The sequence below is a fragment of the Macaca mulatta genome, chromosome 2, assembly GCF_049350105.2.
Source record: "Macaca mulatta isolate MMU2019108-1 chromosome 2, T2T-MMU8v2.0, whole genome shotgun sequence".
Taxonomy (NCBI): Eukaryota; Metazoa; Chordata; class Mammalia; order Primates; family Cercopithecidae; genus Macaca; species Macaca mulatta.
The window spans coordinates 111,152,477-111,172,027 of NC_133407.1; positions in this window are offsets into that span (position 1 = coordinate 111,152,477).

Consider the following 19,551-nt stretch of genomic DNA (forward strand, 5'->3'; position numbering starts at 1 on the left):
GATCACCCAAGGTCAGGAGTTCAAGACCAGCCTGGCCAACGTGACGAAACCCCATCTCCACTAAAAAATACAAAAAAATTAGCCAGGCATGGTGACGGGCACCTGTAATCCCAGCTACTCGGTAGGGTGAGGCAGGAAGAGTTGCTTGAACCTGGGAGGTGGAGGTTGCAGTGAGCTGAGATTGTGCCACTGCACTCCAGCCTGGGCAACAGAGCAAGACTCCGTCTCAAAAAAATATATGTATAAAAATTACCGGCCGGGCGCGGTGGCTCAAGCCTGTAATCCCAGCACTGTGGGAGGCCGAGATGGGCGGATCACGAGGTCAGGAGATCGAGACCATCCTGGCTAACACGGTGAAACCCCGTCTCTACTAAAAAATACAAAAAACTAGCCGGGCGCGGTGGCGGGCGCCTGTAGTCCCAGCTACTCCGGAGGCTGAGGCAGGAGAATGGCGTGAACCCGGGAGGCGGAGCTTGCAGTGAGCTGAGATCCGGCCACTGCACTCCAGCCTGGGCGGCAGAGCGAGACTCTGTCTCAAAAAAAAAAAAAAAAAAAAAAAAAAAAAAAAAAAAAAAAAAAAATTACCTGGGCACGGTGGCATGCACCTGTAATCCCAGCTACTTGGGAGGCTGAGACAGGAGAATCGAAGAATCACTTGAACCCAGGAGGCAGAGGCTGCAGTGAGCCAAGATCAGGCCACTACACTCCAGCCTGGGCAACAGAGCAAAACTCCCACTCAAAAAAAAATTATATAAATAATTCATTTCCTCATCAAACTTTCCACTTATTTTTGTCACACAAACTCAAACCATTCCAAACTTGACTAAATGCATATTTGTAAATTTTTCTCTCACAGTGAGTGATTTGGCTGCCATTATTCTCAATATGTTTATTTGTTTTCTTAGTTCTCCAGATATACCCAGTCTCCATGCTGAGTTACCCTCCTACGTAGCTACTCTCCAACCAGCCTTCCCAACATCCCATGCTAGTCCACCCTAAATATGCTAAGACATGCCTTGCTCTCTCCAATCGAATGACTTTAGGACTGAATTATTTGAGAAGGGATGATAGAGGATTAGGAAAGATAAAAATGTCACTCTTGGCTGGGCACAGTGGCTCACTCCTGTAATTCCAGCACTTTGGGAGGCCGAGGTGGGTGGTTCCCTTGAGGTCAGGAGTTCAAGACCAGCCTGGCCCACATGGTGAAACCCCATCTCTAAAAATACAAAAATTAGCTGGGCATGGTGGCTTACACCGGTAATCTCAACACTTTGGGAGGCTGAGGGCAGATCACGAGGTCAGGAGTTTGAGACCAGCATGGCCAAAATGGTGAAAACCCATCTCTACTAAAAATACAAAAATTAGCCAGGCATAGTGGTGCATGTCTATAATCCCAGCTACTTGGGAGGCTGAGGCAGGAGAATCACCTGAACCCAGGAGACGGAGGTTGCAGTGAGTCGAGATCATGCCACTGGATTCCAGCCTAGAAGACAGAGTGAGAATCCGTCTCAAAAAATAAAAATACAAAAATTAGCCGGGCATGGTGGCGGGCACCTGTAATTCCAGCTACTTGGGAAACTGAGGCTGGATAATTGCTTGAATCCGGGAGGCAGAGGCTGCAGTGAGCTGAGATCGTGCCATTGCATTCCAGCCTGGGTGACAGAGCAAGACTTCGCATCAAAAAACAAAAAAAGTCACTCTTGGCCGTGCGCTGCGGCTTATGTTTGTAATCCCAGCACTTATGGAGGTTGAGGTGGGTGGATCCTTTGAGCCCAGGAGCTCCAGACCAACATGGGCATCATAGCGAAATCCCATCTCTACAAAAAATACAAAAATTAGCTGCCAGGTGTGGTGGCAGATACCTGTGGTCCCAGATACTTGGGAGAACTGCTTGAGCCTGGGAGCTCTAGCCTACAGTGAGCCATAATAGCGCCACTGCACTCCAGCTTGGGTGACAAAGGCAGACCTTATCCAAAAAATAATAAATCTAATCAAGTCTAAATATGTACTAATATGATGGCCACAGTCAGCTGCAGATAGTCCTTTTCTTTTCTTTCTTTCTTTTTTTTTTCCTTTCCTGAGGCGGAGTTTCACTCTTGTCGCCCAAGCTGGAGTGCAATGGTGCGTTCTCCGCTCACTGCAACCTCCACCTCTCAGGTTCAAGTGATTCTCCTGCCTCAGCCTCCCAAGTAGCTGGGATTACAGGTGCCCACCACCACACCTGGCTGATTTCTTTTGTATTTTTTAGTGGAGATGGGGTTTCACCATGTTGGCCAAGCTGGTCTTGAACTCGTGACCTCAGGTGATCCGCCCGCCTCGGCCTCCCAAAGTGCTGGGATTACAGGCGTGAGCCACGGCACCCGGCCTCTTTTTCTTTTTTGAAACGGAGTCTCCTTACGTTGCCCAGGCTGGAGTGCAATGGTGTGATCTCGGCTCACTGCAGCTTTCACCTCCCGGGTTCAAGCAGTTATCCTGCCTCAGCCTCCCAAGTAGTTTAGACTACAGGCGCCCACTACTACGCCCAGCTAACTTTTGTATTTTTAGTAGAGACAGGGTTTCACCATGTTGGCCAGGCTGGTCTCGAATTCCTGACTTCGTGATCCACCCACTTTGGCATCCCAAAGTCCTAGCATTACAGGCGTGAGCCACCATGCCCAGCTTTTCGTTTTTTTTGTTTTTTCTTTTTTTTTTTTTTTGAGATAGAGTTGCTCTTGTCACCCAGGTTGGAGTGTAGTGGCGCTATCTCAGCTCACTGCAACCTCTGCCTCCCAGGTTCAAGTGATTCTCATGCCTTAGCCTCCTGGGTAGCTGAAATTACAGGCACCCGCCACCATGCCCAGCTAATTTTTGTATTTTTAGTAGAGATGGGGTTTCACCATGTTGGCCAGGCTGGTCTTGAACTCCTAACCTCAGGTGATCGACTTGTCTCAGCCTCCTGAGGTCAGGAATCCGAGTCCAGCATGGCCAACATGGTGAAACCCCATCTCTACTAAAAATACAAAAATTAGCCAGGGGGCGTGGTAGCAGGCGCCTGTAATCCCAGCTACTCAGGAGGCTGAGGAAGGAGAATCAGTTGAACCTGGGAGATGGAGGTTGCAGTGAGCAGAGATGGTGCCACTGCACTCCAGCCTGGGCAACAGAGCAAGACTCTGTCTCACACACCCAAAAATATAAAGAGCCGGGCACAGTGGCTCATGCCACTTTGGGAGGCAAGGTGGGTGCATCAACTGAGGTCAGGAGTTCGAGACCAGTCTGACCAACATAGTGAAACCCCGTCTGTACTAAAAATACAAAATTAGCTGGGCATGATGGCACATGCCTGTAATCCTACCTACTTGGGAGTGGGAAGTGGGAGAATCACTTGAACCTGGGAGGCGGAGGTTGCAGGGAGCCGAGATCCCACCGTTGCAATCCAACCTGGGCAACCAAAGCAAAACTCTGTTTCAAAAAAAAAAAGTTACTCAGGAAGAAACAGACAATCTGACGGGGTGAATCCTCAGCCGCCCAAGTAGCTAGGACCAGAGGTGTGCACTACCACGTCCAGCAAATTTTTTTTTTTTTTTTTTTTTGAGATAGAGTCTCGCTCTGTCCCCCAGGCTGGAATGCTGTGGCGCGGTCTCACTGCAAGCTCTGCCTCCTGGGTTCATGCCATTCTCCTGCCTCAGCCTCCCCAGTAGCTGGGACTACAGGCGCCCGCCACCATGCCCGGCTAATTTTTTGTGTTTTTAGTAGAGACGGTGTTTCACCGTGTTAACCAGGATGGTCTCAATTTCCTGACCCCGTGATCCGCCCACCTCAGCCTCCCAAAGTGCTGGGATTACAGGCGTGAACCATGGGTGCCCAGCCACGCCTGGCTAATTTTTAAATTATTTGTAGAGACAAGGTGTCACTATATTGCCCAGGCTAGTCTCAAACTCCTGGGCTCAAGTGATCTTCCCACCTCAGTCTCCCAAAGTGCTGGGATTATAGTCTTGAGTCAAGGCACCCAACCTGTGTTTCTGTTGGGATTTCTTTTTCTGTTTTTTGGTATTAGGGTGATACTGGCTCATAAATGAATTCACTCCTGTTTTTGAAGAGTTTGTGAATAATTGCTATTTTGTAAACATTTGGTAGAATTAAGTGGTAAAGCCATCTGGACTAGGCTTTTCCTTGTGGGTAGGTTTTTGATTATTAATTTAATCTTTTTTTTTTTTTTTTTTTTGAGACAGTCTCACTCTGTCACCTAGGCTGGAGTGCAGTGGTGCAATCTCGGTTCATTGCGACTTCCACCTCCTAGATTCAAGCGGCCCTCCTGCCTCAGCCTCCCAAGTAGCTAGGACTGCAGGCACACACCACCATGCCTGGCTAATTTTTGTATTTTAGAAGAGACGGGGTTTCGCCATGTTGGCCAGGCTGGTCTCGAACTCCTACCTCAGGTGATCTGCCCACCTCAGCCTTCTGAAGTTTGGGGGTTACAGGCATGAACCACCATGCCCAGCTGATTAACTCAATCTCTTTACTTCTTATAGATCTATTCATATAATCTGGGATTTTTGTTGTTGTTATTTTTCGTTGTTGTTATTGTTGTTCTTTTTGAGATGGAGTCTCCACCTGTTGCCAGGCTGGAGTGCAAAGTTGCTATCTCGGCTCACTGCAGCCTCGACCTCCTGGGTTCGAGTGATTTTCCAGCCTTAGCGTCCAGGATAGCTGTGATTACAGGCGCATGCCACTGTGCCTAGCTAATTTTTCTTTTCTTTTCTTTCTTTTTTTTTTTTTTTTTGAGACGGAGTTTCACTCTTGTTGCCCAGGCTGGAGTGCAATGGCACGATCTCAGCTCACTGCAACCTGCACGTCCCGGGTTCAAGTGATTCTCCTGCCTCAGCCTCCCCAGTAGCTGGGATCACAGGCATGTGCCACCACACCCAGCTAATTTTGTTTTGTTTTGTTTTTGTTTTAGTAGAAACGGGGTTTCCCCATGTTGGTCAGGTTGGTCTCGAACTCCCGACCTCAGGTGATCCACCCGCCTTGGCCTCCCAAAGTGCTGGGATTACAGGCATGAGCCACCGTGCTCGGCCTACGCCTGGCTAATTTTTGTGTTTTTAGTAGAGATGGGGTTGCGCCATGTAGGCCAGGCTGGTCTGGAACTCCTGACCTCAGGTGATCCACCCACCTCAGCCTCTCAAACTGCTGGGATTACAGGCATGAGCCACTGTGCCTGGCCAGGATGTCCTAGTTTTTGTTTTGTTTTTTTAGGCAGGGTCTCCCTGTGTCACCCAGGTTGGAATATGTGGCTCTATCACATCTCACTGCAGCTTCAACCTCCTGGGCTCAAGCAGTCCTCCAACCTCAGCCTCCAGAGTAGCTGGGACTACAGGCTTGTGCCACCACACCCTGCTAATTTTTGTATTTTTAGTAGAGGCAGATGGGGGTTTGCCATATTGCCCAGAATGGTTTCCAACCCCTGGGCTAAAACAATTTCATGCCTTGGCCTCTCAAATTCCTGGGATTACAGGCATGAGTCGCCTCCAGGGTCCTGGATAGGCATGTTAGAATAATTTCAGCATGCCCTGGGGCATAGGGGCTTTCCCTAGTCATCTCCTACCTGTCCCCAGGGTAGTTAGGGCAGGAGGATAGTGGTTGGGGGTTTGGGCTGTGGATTGGTTGGTTTACATATAAAAGGCATACTTACTGGCAAGTATTTTACTATCTCTAGGAACTGACTAACCCTGGTGGGGGCAGTCCCTCCAGAGTCAGCAAGGCCTGAAGATGTCAAAGCATCAAACCAGAGAAAATAGGCATGATGACTCATGCCTGTAATTCCCCCATTTTGGGAGGCCAAGGGACGTGGATCACCTGAGGTCCGGAGTTCGAGACCAGCCTGGTCAACATGGTGAAACCCTGTCTCTACTAAAAATACAAAAATTGGCCAGATGTGGTGGCACACATCTGTAATCCCAGCTACTTGGGAAGCTGAGGCAAGAGAATCACTTGAACTTGGGAGGCGGAGATTGCAGTGAGCCAATATTGCACCACTGCATTCCAGCCTGGGTGAAAGAGCGAGACTACATCTCAAAAAAAAAAAAAAAAAAAAAAAAAAAAAAGCCATGATTTTGTTTTAAGAGGTGGGGGTCTTGGCTGGGCATGGTGGCTCACGCTTGTAATCCCGGCACTTTGGGAGGCTGAGGGAGGCTGGTAGATCACTTGAGGTCAGGAATTTAAGACCAGCCTGGCCAACATGGCAAAACCCCATCTCTACTGAAAATACAAAATTAGCTGGGCGTGGTGATGCAGGCCTATAATCCTAGCTACTTGGGAGGCTGAGACACAAAAATTGCTTGAATACAGGAGGCAGAGGTTGCAGTGAGCTGAGGTTGCACCCCTGCACTCCAGCCTGGGCAACAGAGTGAGACTCCATCTCAAAAAAAAAGAATAAAGAGATAGGGGTCTTGCTATTTTGCCCAGATTGGTCTTGAATTTCTGAGCTCCAGTGATCCATCCACAACTCAGCCTCCCAAGTAGCTGGGACCACAGGTGTGCACAACTGCACGTGGCTAAAAGGATATGATTAATACAGTAATACACGATTGCAATAGAGCTTTTTAAAAATCTGCCCAGGCTGGGCGCGGTGGCTCAAGCCTGTAATCCCAGCACTTTGGGAGGCCGAGACGGGCGGATCACGAGGTCAGGAGATCGAGACCATCCTGGCTAACACAGTGAAACCCCGTCTCTACTAAAAAAATACAAAAAGCTAGCCGGGCGAGGTGGCGGGCGCCTGTAGTCCCAGCTACTCCGGAGGATGAGGCAGGAGAATGGCGTAAAACCCGGGAGGTGGAGCTTGCAGTGAGCTGAGATCCGGCCACTGCACTCCAGCCTGGGCGACAGAGCGAGACTCCGTCTCAAAAAAAAAAAAAAAAAAAAAATCTGCCCAGTGCAAAATGGCGCATACTTGGAATCTCAGCTACTGAGGAGGCTGAAGCAGAAGGATTAACTTGAGGTCAGGAGCTCAAGACCAGTCTGGGCAATGTAGTGAGACCTTGTCTCTACAAAAAATTAAAAATTAGCCAGGTGTGGTGGTGTGTGTCTGTAGTCCCAGCTACAGGAAGTTGAGGCTACAGTGAGCCATGATCACACCACTGCACTTCAGCCTGGGTGACAGAGCACAACTACATCTCTAAAATTTAAAATAATAATAGTAATAATAATATATGGAATTGCAAAGGACCCAGAAAAGCCAAAAACAATTCCAGAACAGACCAAAATAGAAGAATTCACACTTCCCAATTTTAAAGCTTACTACAAAGCAATGGTAATCAAGAGAGTGTGGTCCTAGTAGCACAAGGATAGACGTATAGGTTAGTGGAATAGAAATGAGAGTCCAAAATAAACCCATAATCTATGGTCAATTTTTTTTTTTTTTTTGAGACTGAGTCTCACTCTGTCGCCTAAGCTGGAGTGCAGTGGCATGATCTCAGCTCACTGGAACCTCCACCTCCTGGGTTCAAGCAATTCTCCTGCCTCAGCTTCCCAAGTAGCTGGAACTATAAGCTTACACTACCACGCCCAGTTAATTTTTGTATTTTTAGTAGAGACAGGGTTTCACCATGTTGACCAGGAGGTCAAACTCCTGACCTCAGGTGATCTGCCTGCCTTGGCCTCCCAAAGTGCTGGAATTACAGGTGTGAGCCACCGTGCCTGGCCTAGTCAATGAATTTTTGACAAAATGCCATGATCATTTAATGAGGAAAGAATACCTTTTTCGACGAAGGATGCCTGAAAAACTGGAGAGCAGCATGCAAAAGAATGAAGTTAGGACTTTACCTCATGCCATACATAAAAAATAAGTCTAAATGGATCAAAGAACTCAAAGTAAGTACTAAAACTAAAACCTAAACAAACAAAAAAAAGACTTAAGGCCGGGCGCGGTGGCTCACGCCTGTAATCCCAGCACTTTGGGAGGCCGAGACGGGCGGATCACGAGGTCAGGAGATCGAGACCATCCTGGCTAACACGGTGAAACCCCGTCTCTACTAAAAAATACAAAAAACTAGCCGGGCGAGGTGGCGGGCGCCTATAGTCCCAGCTACTCGGGAGGCTGAGGCAGGAGAATGGCGTGAACCCGGGAGGTGGAGCTTGCAGTGAGCTGAGATCCGGCCACCGCACTCCAGCCTGGGTGACAGAGCGAGACTCCGTCTCAAAAAAAAAAAAAAAAAAAAAAGTCAGAAACTGCATGACCATTTACCAGCCATTACAGTCATTAGCTTTCTCAGTTTATGATAAGTTTACCAAAAAGGTTTCTGAAAAACATAGCAAAGGCCAGGTGTGGCGGCTCATGCCTGTAATCCCAGCACTTTGGGAGGCTTGGGTGGGTGGATCATCTGAGGTTAGGAGTTCGAGACCAGCCTGGCCAACATGGTGAAACCCCATCTCTACTAAAAATGTAAAATTAGCTGGGCCTGGTGGTGCATGTCTGTAATCCCAGCTACTTGGGAGGCTGCGGCAGGAGAATTGCTTGAACCTGTGAGGCGGAGGTTGTAGTAAGCTGAGATCGTGGCATTGCATTCTAGCCTGGGAAACTTCATCTCAAAAAAAGAGAGAAAAAAAAAAAGGAGGCCGGGTGCAGTGGCTCGTGCCTATAATCCCAGCACTTTGGGAGGCCCAGACGGGCAGATCACAAGGTCAAGAGATCGAAACCATTCTGGCCAACATGGTGAAACTCTGTCTCTACTAAAAATATAAAAATTAGCTGGGCATAGTGGCGCATGCCTGTAGTCCCAGCTACCCGGGAGGCTGAGGCAGGAAAATCGCTTGAACCTGGGAGGTGGAGGTTACAGTAAGCCAAGTTCGCACCACTGTACTCCAGCCTGGTGACAGAGCAAGACTCTATCTCAAAACAAAAAAAGAAAAAACATATCAAAGACTAGGCTTAGCAAACGTTTTCTGCAAAGGTCCCAATGCTCTCCATTGCAACTACTCAACTCTGTCATGAGAGTTCAAAAGTAGCCACAGACAATAGGTACATGAATGAACACGGATGGGTTCCAATAAAAATTTATTTACAAAAAGAGTTGGCAAAAAGGGCACGGTGGCTCAACCCTATAATCCCAGCACTGTCAGAGGCTTAGGCAGGAGGATCACTTGAGACCATGAGTTTGAGACCAGCCAGGGCACCATAGTGAAACCCTGTCTCTACAAATAATTTTTTTTTTTTTTTTTTTTTTTTTTTTTTTTTTTTGGTGACAGAGTCTAGCTCTGTTGCCCAGGCTGGAGTGCAGTGGTGCGATCTTGGCTCACTGCAAGCTCCGCCTCCCAGGTTCATTCTCCTGCCTCAGCGTCCTGAGTAGCTGGGACTACAGTTGCCCGCCAGCACACCCAGCTAATTTTTTGTATTTTTAGTAGAGACGGGGTTTCACCGTGTTAGCCAGGATGGTCTCCATCTCCTGACCTCTTGATCCGCCTGCTTTGGCCTCTGGAGTCTTGCTCTGTCGCCCCGGCTGGAGTGCAGTGGCGCTCACCGCAAGCTCTGCCTCCCAGGTTCATGCCATTCTCTTGCCTCAGCCTCCTGAGTATCTGGGACTACAGGTGCCTGCTCAAGTGATCTGCCTGCCTTGGCCTCCTAAAGTGCTGGGGTTACAGGTGTGAGCCACTGTGCCCGGCCTTTTCTATTATTTTATTTATTTATTTATTTATTTATTTATTTATTTATTGAGATAAAGTCTCTCTCTGTCCTCCAGGCTAGAGTGCAGTGGCTTTGTCTTGGCTCACTGCAACCTCCGCCTCCCAGCTTCACGTGATTCTCCTGCCTTAGCCATCTGACTAACTGGGATTACAGGCAGCCACCATCATGCCCGACTAATTTTAGTATTTTTAATAGAGATGGGGATTTTCACCATGTTGGCCAGGCTTGTCCCAAACTCCTGACCTCAAGTGATCTGCCCACCTCGGCCTCCCAACGTCCTGGGATTATAGGCGTGAGCCACTAAGTCCAGCATCTATTCTTTTTTTTTTTTTTTCTGAGATGGAGTCTCGCTCTGTCACCCAGGCTGGAGTGCAGTGGCATGATCTCGGCTCACTGCAACCCTGCCTCCTGGGTTCAAGCGATTCTCCTGCCTCAGCCTCCAGAGTAGCTGGGATTGCAGGCTTGTGCCACCATGCCAGGCTAATTGTTGTATTGTTAGTAGAGACAGGGTTTCACCATGTTGGTTAGGCTGGTCTGGAACTCCTGATCTCGTGATCCGCCCGCCTCGGCCTCCCAGAGTGCTGGGATTATAGGCGTGAGTCACCGCACCCGGCCACCTCAATTCTTTTTTTTTTGAGATGGAGTCTTGCTCTGTCGCCCAGGCTGGAGTGCAGAGCCACTGCGCCTGGCCTAAGATTTCTTTTTCTTTTTCTTGTTTTGAGACAGTGTCTCACTCTGTCACCCAGGCTGGAGTGCAGTGGCATGATCATGGCTCACTGTATACTTGACCTTCCTAGACTCAGGTGATCCTTCTACCTCAGTCTCCTGAGTAGCTGAGACCACAGGTGCACGCCACCACACCTGGCTAATTTTTTATTTTTTGTAGAGACAAGGTTTCACTATGTTGCCCAGGCTGGTTTTGAAATCCTGGCCGTGTGTGTGTGTGTGTGTGTGTGTGTGTGTGTGTGTGTGTGTGTGTGTGTGTGTCAGGGTCTTGCTCTGTCACCCAGGCTCAAATGCAGTGGCAAGATCATGGTTCACTGCCGCCTTTCCCTCCTGGGCTCAAAGTATCTTCTTGTCTCAGCCTCTCATGTAGCTAAGACTACAGGTGCATGCCACCATGTCCAGCTCATTTTTATTTTATTTCCTGTAGAGACAGGGTCACACTCTGTTGCCCAGGCTAGTCTATAACTCCTGGGCTCAAGTGATTCTCCCACCTTGTCCTCTCAAAGTTCTGGGATTACAGGTGTGAGCTACTGCACCCAGGCTCATTCAGATTTTTTAAAAGCCTAAATGTTGGTCCTTTGGCAGTACCATTTTTAACAGTAAGGGCTAGCTGGGTACGGTGGCTCAAGCCTGTAATTCTAGCACTTTGGGAGGCCGAGGTGGGCGGATCACAAGGTCAGGAGATCGAGACCATCCTGGCTAACATGGTGAAACCCTGTCTCTATTAAAAATACAAACACAAAATTAGCCAGGCGTGGTGGCAGGCACCTGTAGTCCCAGCTAGGGAGGCTGAGACGGGAGAACGACATGAACCTGGGAGGTGGAGCTTGCAGTGAGCCGAGATCACGCCACTGCACTCCAGCCTGGGCGACAGAGTGAGACTCCGTCTCAAACAAACAAACAAACAAAAACAGTAAGGGCTAAAAAACATTCTGGGAAGTTAAGCTTGGTGCCTCGCACCTGTAATCCCAGCACTTTTGGAGGCCAAGGGAGGAGGATCACTTGAGCCCAGGAATTCAGGGCCAGCCTGGGCAACAAGGCAAAACCTCATCTCTATAAAAAATCAATCAATAAATTAGCTGGGTGTGGTGGCATGCGCTTGTGGTCCCAGTTACTCAGGAGGCTGAGGTGAGAAGATTGCTTGAGCCTGGGAGGTTGAGGCTGCAGTGAGCCACAATCATACAACTGCACTGCCGCCTGACAGAGCAAGAGACCCTGTCTCAAAGAAAAAAAAATGGCTGGGTGTGGTGGTTTATCTGGTTAACATGAGACCTCCATCTCTACGAAAAAAAAGCTAGCATGTATGTCTGTAGTCCTCTCTACTCAGGAGGCTGAGGCAGGATAATCCCTTAAGCCCAGGAGTTCAAGGCTATAGTGAGCTATGATTGCACCATTGCACCCAAGCCTGGATTACAGAGTGAGATCCTGTTTCTTTTTTTTTTGAGACAGAGTCTGGCTCTGTTGCCCAAACTGCAGTGCAGTGGTGCAATCTTGGCTCACTGCAAAACCTCCACTTCCCGGGTTCAAATGATTCTTGTGCCTCAATCTCCCAAGTAACTGGGACTACAGGCACGTACCACTACGCCCAGCTAATTTTGTTTATTTATTTCTTTATTCTTCTGAGACAGAGTTTTGCTTTTGTTGCCCAGGCTGGAGTGCAATGGTGCGATCTTGGCTCACTGCAACCTCTGCCTCCTGCTTTCAAGCGATTCTCCTACCTCAGCCTCCCGAGTAGCTGGGACTACAGGTGCCTGCCACCACGCCCAGCTAGTTTTGTATTTTTAGTAGAGTCGGGGTTTCTCCACGTTGGTCAGGCTGGTCTCGAACTCCCAACCTCAGGTGATCCACCCGCCTCGGCCTCCCAAAGTGCTGGGATTACAGGCATGAGCCACCAAGCCTGGCCGGGGAATTTCGTTTATTTTAAGAAGAGACAGGGTTTCACCACGTTGGCCAGGCTGGTCACAAACTCCCAACCTCAGGTGATCCACCCGCCTCGGTCTCCCAAAGTGCTGAGATTACAGGCAGAGAACAGTGGAGTGAGATCCTGTTTCTTTTTTCTTTTTCTTTTTCTTTTTTTTTTTTTTTTGAGAAGAAGTCTTGCTCTGTTGCCCAGGCTGGAGTGCAATGGCACGATCTCGGCTCACCGCAACCTCCACCTCCTGGGTTCAAGCGATTCTCCTCTCTCAGCCTCCCGAGTAGCTGGGATAACAGGGATGCACCACCACGCCCGGCTAATTTTGCATTTTCAGTAGAGACAAGGTTTTTCCATGTTGATCAGGCTGGTCTCGAACTCCTGATCTCAGGTGATCCACCCGCCTCAGCCTCCCAAAGTGCTGGGATTACAGGCATGAGCCACCGCGCCTGGCCGAGATCCTGTTTCTAATAAAAAAGAAAAAGAAAAAAAAAATCTGCCAGGCGCAGTGGCTCACATCTGTAATACCAGCACTTTGGGACGCCAAGGCAGGCAGATCACGTGAGGTCGGGAGTTAGAGGGAGTCTCTATGACCAACATAGAGAAACCCCGTCTTTACTAAAAATATAAAATTAACTGGGTGTGGTGGCACAGGCCTGTAATTCCAGCTACTCGGGAGGCTGAGGCAGGAGAATCGCTTGAACACTGGAGGTGGAGGTTGCGGTGAGCCAAGATAGTGCCATTGCACTCTAGCCTGGACAACAAGAGTGAAACTGTGTCTCAATAAACAAACATGGTGAAACCCCGTCTCTATTAAAAATACAAAAATTAGCCAGGCATGGTGGCATGCACCTGTAGTCCCAGCTACTCAGGAGGCTGAGGCAGAAGAATTGCTTGAACTCGGGACACAGAGGGTGCAGTGAGCTGAGATCATGCCACCGCACTCCAGCCTGGGCGATAGAGTGAGACTCCATCTCAAAAACAAAAAAAAACACAAACAAAAATTCTGATCCGGGCTTGGTGGCTCACGCTTGTAATCTCAGCACTTTAGAAGGCCGAGGTGGGCGGATCACAAGGTCAGGAGTTCAAGACCAGCCTGGCCAACATGGTTACCCCATCTCTAATAAAAATACAAAAAATTAGCCGGTGCAGTGGCATGAGCCCATAATCTCAGCAACTTGGGAGGCTGAGGCAAGAGAAGTGCTTGAACCGGGACCCAGGAGGCAGAGGTTGCAGTGAACCAAGATCGCACCACTGCATCCCAACCTGGGATACAGAGTGAGACTCTGTCTCAATAAATAAATACAGAAATAAATAAAATTTAATTTAATTAAAAAAAATACTCCTAAGCGTGGACACCGTGGCTTAGCCTGTAATTCCAGCACTTTGGGAGGCTGGGGCGGGTGGATCACCTGAGGTCAGGAGTCTAAGACCAGCCTGTCTACCACGGTGAAACCTTGTCTCTACTAAAAATACAAGATCACAACACTGCATTCCAGCTTGGGCAACAAAGTGAGACTCAGTGTTTAAAAAAAAAAAAACAAAAGGCAGGGCTCGGTGACTCTTGCCTATAATCCCAGCACTTTGGGAGGCCGAGGCAGGTGAACCACCTGAGGTTGGGAGTTGGAGACGAGCCTGACCAACATGGAGAAACCCCATCTCTACTAAAAATACAAAATTAGCCAGGCACAGTGGTACATGCCTGTAATCCCAGCTACTTGGGAGGCTGAGGCAGGAGAATCGCTTGAACCAGGAGGCGGAGGTTGCAGTGAGCTAAGATCGTGGCACTGCACTCCAGCCTGGGTGACAGGGCGACACTCTCTCAAAAAAAAAAGACAAAATTTCTGGGTGCAATACATCTCTTTTCAGTTTTACTAATATATATTTTCCAAGATTGAAAATAACTGACTTGGGCCAGGCGCGGTGGTTCACACCTGTAATCCCAGCACTTTGGGAGGCCGAGACAGGCAGATCATGAGGTCAGGAGATGGAGACCATCCTGGCTAACATGGTGAAACCCTGTCTCAACTAAAAATAAAAAATAAAAAATAAAAAAAAAGAAAATTAGCCAGGCATGGTGGCGGGCACCTGTAATTCCAGCTACTCAGGACGCTGAGGCAGGAGAATGGCGTGAACCCGGGAGGCAGAGGTTGCAGTGAGCCAAGATCACGCCACTGCACTCCAGCCTGGGCGACAGACGAGAATCCGTCTCAAAAAAAAAAGAAAATAACTGACTTGTAGCCAGGCACAGTGACTCATGCCTATAATCCCAGGACTTTGGGAGGCTGAGGCTGGTGGGTCACTTGAGGTCAGGAGTTCGAGATCAGCCTGGCCAATATGGTGAAACCCCGTCTCAACTAAAAATACAAAAATTAGTAAGGTGTTCTGGCAGGCATCGGTAACCCAAGCTACTCAGAAGGCTGAGGCAGGAGAATCGCTTAAACCCAGGAGGTGGAGGTTGCAGTGAGCTGAGATTGTGCCACTGCACTCCAGCCTGGTGATAGAGTAAGACTCCATCTCAAAAAATTAACAAAACAAAATGAAAGAAAATAACTGACTTGTACAAATTGGCCATGACATTAACTAGAGCGTCTATCAGAAATTACTTATCTTATGGCCGGGCGCAGTGGTTCATGCTTGTAATCCCTCCCAAAGTGTTGGGATTACAGGTGTGAACCACCCCACCTGGCCTCTATTCTTTTATCAGTGTTGGTAATTCCAGCTAATCTGGAGGCTGAGGTGGGAGAATCACTTGAACCTGGGAGGCCGAGGTTGCAGTGAGCTAAGATCTCCCCACTGTACTCCACACTCCAGCCTGGGCAACAGAGTGAGATACCATCTCAAAATAATGATAATAATAAATTACTAATTTTATAACAAAGTGTTTAATGCATACCCCAAAATGTGATGCTCCATTACCCAAATTCCCTTATCTTTGCAGTTGAAAGCCAAAAAAGTAACCCCAGGGTTTGAAAGAAGTCCATAAATAAATGATATATATTCCTATTTTAATGTTGCAGTAACAACTTAAAATATTGGCACAAAGGATGGGGATAAGATACAAATTTACCCGAAAGAATTTATTGGCCAGGAGAGGTGGCTCACGCCTGTAATCCCAGCACTTTGGGAGGCCGAGACGGGCGGATCACGAGGTCAGGAGGTCGAAACCATCCTGGCTAACACGGTGAAACCCCGTCTCTACTAAAAAAAAAAAAAAACAAAAAAACTAGCCGGGTGAGGTGGCGGGCGCCTGTAGTCCCAGCTACTCAGGAGGCTGAGGCAGGAGAATGGCGTAAATCCAGGAGGCGGAACTTGCAGTGAGCCTAGATCCGGCCACTGCACTCCAGCCTGGGTGACAGAGCGAGACTCCATCTCAAAAAAAAAACAAAAAACAAAAAACAAAAACTAGCTGTGTGTGGTGACGTGCACCTGTAGTCCCAGCTACTTGGGAGGCTGAGGCAGGAGAATTGCTTGAACTCAGGAGGTAGAGGTTGCAGTGAGCTGAGATCACGCCACTGCACTCTAGCCTGGGCGACAGAGTGAGACTCTGACTCAAAAAAAAAAAAAAAGAATTTATCTATTGTTAGGAATTTTGCAATGATATTAAGGATTTACTAGCTTTTGAAGGTATGACATTGGTTTTTTTTTTTTTTTTTTTTGAGACGGAGTCTCACGCTGTTGCCCAGGCTGGAGTGCAGTGGCGCGATCTCGGCTCACTGCAAGCTCCGCCTCCCGGGTTCACGCCATTCTCCTGCCTCAGCCTCCTGAGTAGCTGGGACTACAGGCGCCCGCCACCGCGCCCGGCTAATTTTTTGTATTTTTAGTAGAGACGGGGTTTCACTGTGGTCTCGATCTCCTGACCTTGTGATCCGCCCGCCTCGGCCTCCCAAAGTGCTGGGATTACAGGCTTGAGCCACCGCGCCCGGCCAGCGACATTGGTTTTATGGTTATGATGAATAAATAGGAATCTTGTAGAGATGCACCCTGTTATATTTACAGATGAAGTGGTATGATTTGATTTTTAAAATCTGGTGCGAATTAGGGCATGAGGACCTATAGATGAAGCAAGGTTAGCCTTCGGTTGATAATCCCTGAAGCTGGGTGATGGCTAATATGGGTGTTCATTATACTGTGAGGAACTGTGAAGATGCAGGTCTGGAATTTTACCCTACTTACAAGCTGTTAGTGAGCCTGCCACTATTTCCTCTATGCTGGTAGAAGACACAAGACTCCTGGGTCAGAGACAAAACAAAACAAAACCATAATCACAGCAAAAGTAGCAGCCAGGACAGCATGGTAAAACCCATCTCTACAAAAAATACAAAAATTAGCCAGACCTGGTGCGTGCCCATAGTCTCTGCTACTCCGGAGGCTGAGGTGAGAGGATTCCTTAGGCCAGGAGGTCGAGGCTGCAGTGAGCTGAGATCGCACCACTGCATTCCAGCATGGGTGACAGACAGAGACCCTCTTTCAAAAGAAAAAAAAAAAAAAAAAAAAGCTGGGGGCGGTGACTCATGCCTGTAATCCCAGCACTTTGGGAGACCATGGCAGGCAGATCAGCTGGGGTCAGGAGTTTGAGACTAGCCTGGCCAACATGGTGAAACCCTGTCTCTATTAAAAATATAAAAATTAGCCGGGCATGGTGGCGGGCGCCTGTAATCCCAGCTACTCAGGAGGCTGAAGCAGGAGAATCACTTGAACCTGGGAGGCAGAAGTTGCAGTGAGCTGAGATCTCACCACTGTATTCCAGCCTGGGCGACAGAGGGAGACTCCATCTCAAAAAAAAAAGAAAAAAAAAAAAAGAAAAAAAAAACCAAACCAGGCTTGGTGGCACCTGCCTGTAGTCCTAGCTATTCTGATGACTGAAGTTGGAGGACCACTTTAGCCCAGGAGCTTGAGGCTGCAGTGAGCTATGATTGCCATCACTGCATTCTAGTCTGGGTGATGGAGCAAGACACTGTTTCAAAAAATCCAAACAACAAAACAAATAAAACCAACATTTCCTTCATATTTTTCCATGTCTGCACATTTGATCTAACTTGTTCTTTTTTTTTTTTTTTTTTTTTTTTTTTTGAGACAGTCTCACTCTGTCACCCAGGCTGGAGTGCAGTGGCGTAATCGATGCTCACTGCAACCTCCGCCTCCTGGGTTCAAGCAATTCTCCTGCCTCAGCCTCCCGAGTAGCTGGGATTACAGGCGCCCACCACCAGGCCCAGCTAATTTTTATATTTTTAGTAGAGACGGGGTTTCACCATGTTGGCCAGGCTGGTCTTGAACTCTTGACCTTAAGTGATCCACCCGCCTCAGCCTCCCAGCGGCGGGATTCCAAGCGTGACGCACCACACCTGTCCTAACTAATTCTTTTTTATTGCTGCATATTATTTCATTAAATTGATGTCATGGACTGAATTGTGTCCTTCAGAATTCATATACTGAAGCCCTAACCCTCAACTGTAACTGCATTTGGAAATAGGGCCTTTAGAGAGGTAGTTAAGGTTACATGTGGATATAAGGGCAGGCCCCTAGTTAGATAGGACTGTGTCTTTGTAAGTAGGGGAAGAGTCACCAGAGACCCTTCTCTTTGCACACACAGAAAAATAGCCATGTTAAAGACAGAGTAAAAAGGTGGCTGTCTTGCTCTGTCACCCAGGCTGTAGTGCAATGGCGGGATCACAGTTTACTGCAGCCTCCACCCCCTGGGCTCAGGCAATTCTCCCACCTCAGCTTCCTGAGTGGCTGAGACTACAGGTATGTACCACCATGCCTGGATACATTTTTTCAATTTTCTGTATAGATGGGGTCTTACCATTGTTGCCCAGACTGGTCTCGAACTCCTGGGCTCAAGCAATCTGCAGGGCTCAGCCTCCCAAAGCGCTGGGATTACAGGCATGACCTACTGCTCTGGGCAAAAATTTTCTTTCTTTTTTTTTTTTTTGAGATGTAGTCTCACTCTGTTGTCCAGGCTGGAGTGCAGTATTGTGATGTCGGCTTACTGCAACCTCCACCTCCCAGGTTCCAGTGATTCTCCTGCCTCAGCCTCCCAAGTAGCTGGCATTACAGGAGTGAACCACCTTATTTTTGTATTTTTAGTAGAGTTGGGGTCTCATCTTGTTGGCCAGGCTGGTCTCAAACTCCTGACCTCAGGTGATCCACCCACCTCGGCCTCCCAAAGTGCTGAGATTACAGGTGTGAGCTACTTCGTCTGACCTTTTTTTTTTTTTTTTGAGACAGGGTCTCACTCTGTCACCCAGTCTGGAGTGTGGTGGTGTGACCTTGGCTCACTGCAACCTCAATCTCTCGGGTTCAATTGATCCTCCCAACTTTTTTTTTTTCTTTTTTCTTTTTTTGAGACGGAGTCTTGCTCTGTTGCCCAGGCTAGAGTGCAGTGGTGTGATCTCAGCTCACTGCAAACTCCACCTCACAGGTTCAAGCAATTCTCCTGCCTCAGCCTCCTGAACAGCTGGGATTACAGGTATGTGCCACCACACCCGGCTAATTTTTGTATTTTAGTAGAGACGAGGTTTCACCATGTTTGTTGGTCAGGCTGGTCTCGAACTCCTGACCCCTGCCTTGGCTTCCCAAAGTGCTAGGATTACAGGCATGAGCCACCATGCTTGGCCGATCCTCCCATGTTATCCTCCTGAGCAGATGGGACTACAGGCACATGTCACCTAACCCAGCTAAGTTTAGTATTTTTGCAGAGAGGAGTCTCACTTTGTTGCCCAGGCTGATGTCAAATTCCTGGGCTCAATTGACCTGCCCATCTCAGCCTCCTGAAGGACTGGGATTTCAAGCTTGAGCCACTGCGCCTGTGGGAGATACATCTATTCAAGTATTTTGCCCCCTCAGCTCACCGCAACCTCCTCCTCTTAGGTTCAATCGATTCTCCTGCCTCAGCCTCCCGAATAGCTGGGATTACAGGCATGTGCCACCACGCCCGATTAATTGGGAATTTTTAGTAGAGACGGGGTTTCTCCATGTTGGTCAGGCTGGTCCTGAACTCCCGACCTCAGGTGATCCGCCTGCCTGGGCCTCCCAAAGTGCTGGGATTACAGGCGTGAGCCACCACACCTGGCCTTAGGTCTTGATTTATTTGTGGCTGGGCGTAGTGGGTCACACCTGTAATCTCAGGATTTTGGGAGGCTGAAGTGATAGATCACTTGAGGCCAGGAGTTTGAATCAGCCTGGGGTATCATAGTGAGACCCTTTCTCCAGAAAAAATGAAAAAATATCTGGGTGTGGTGGCACGTGCCTGTAG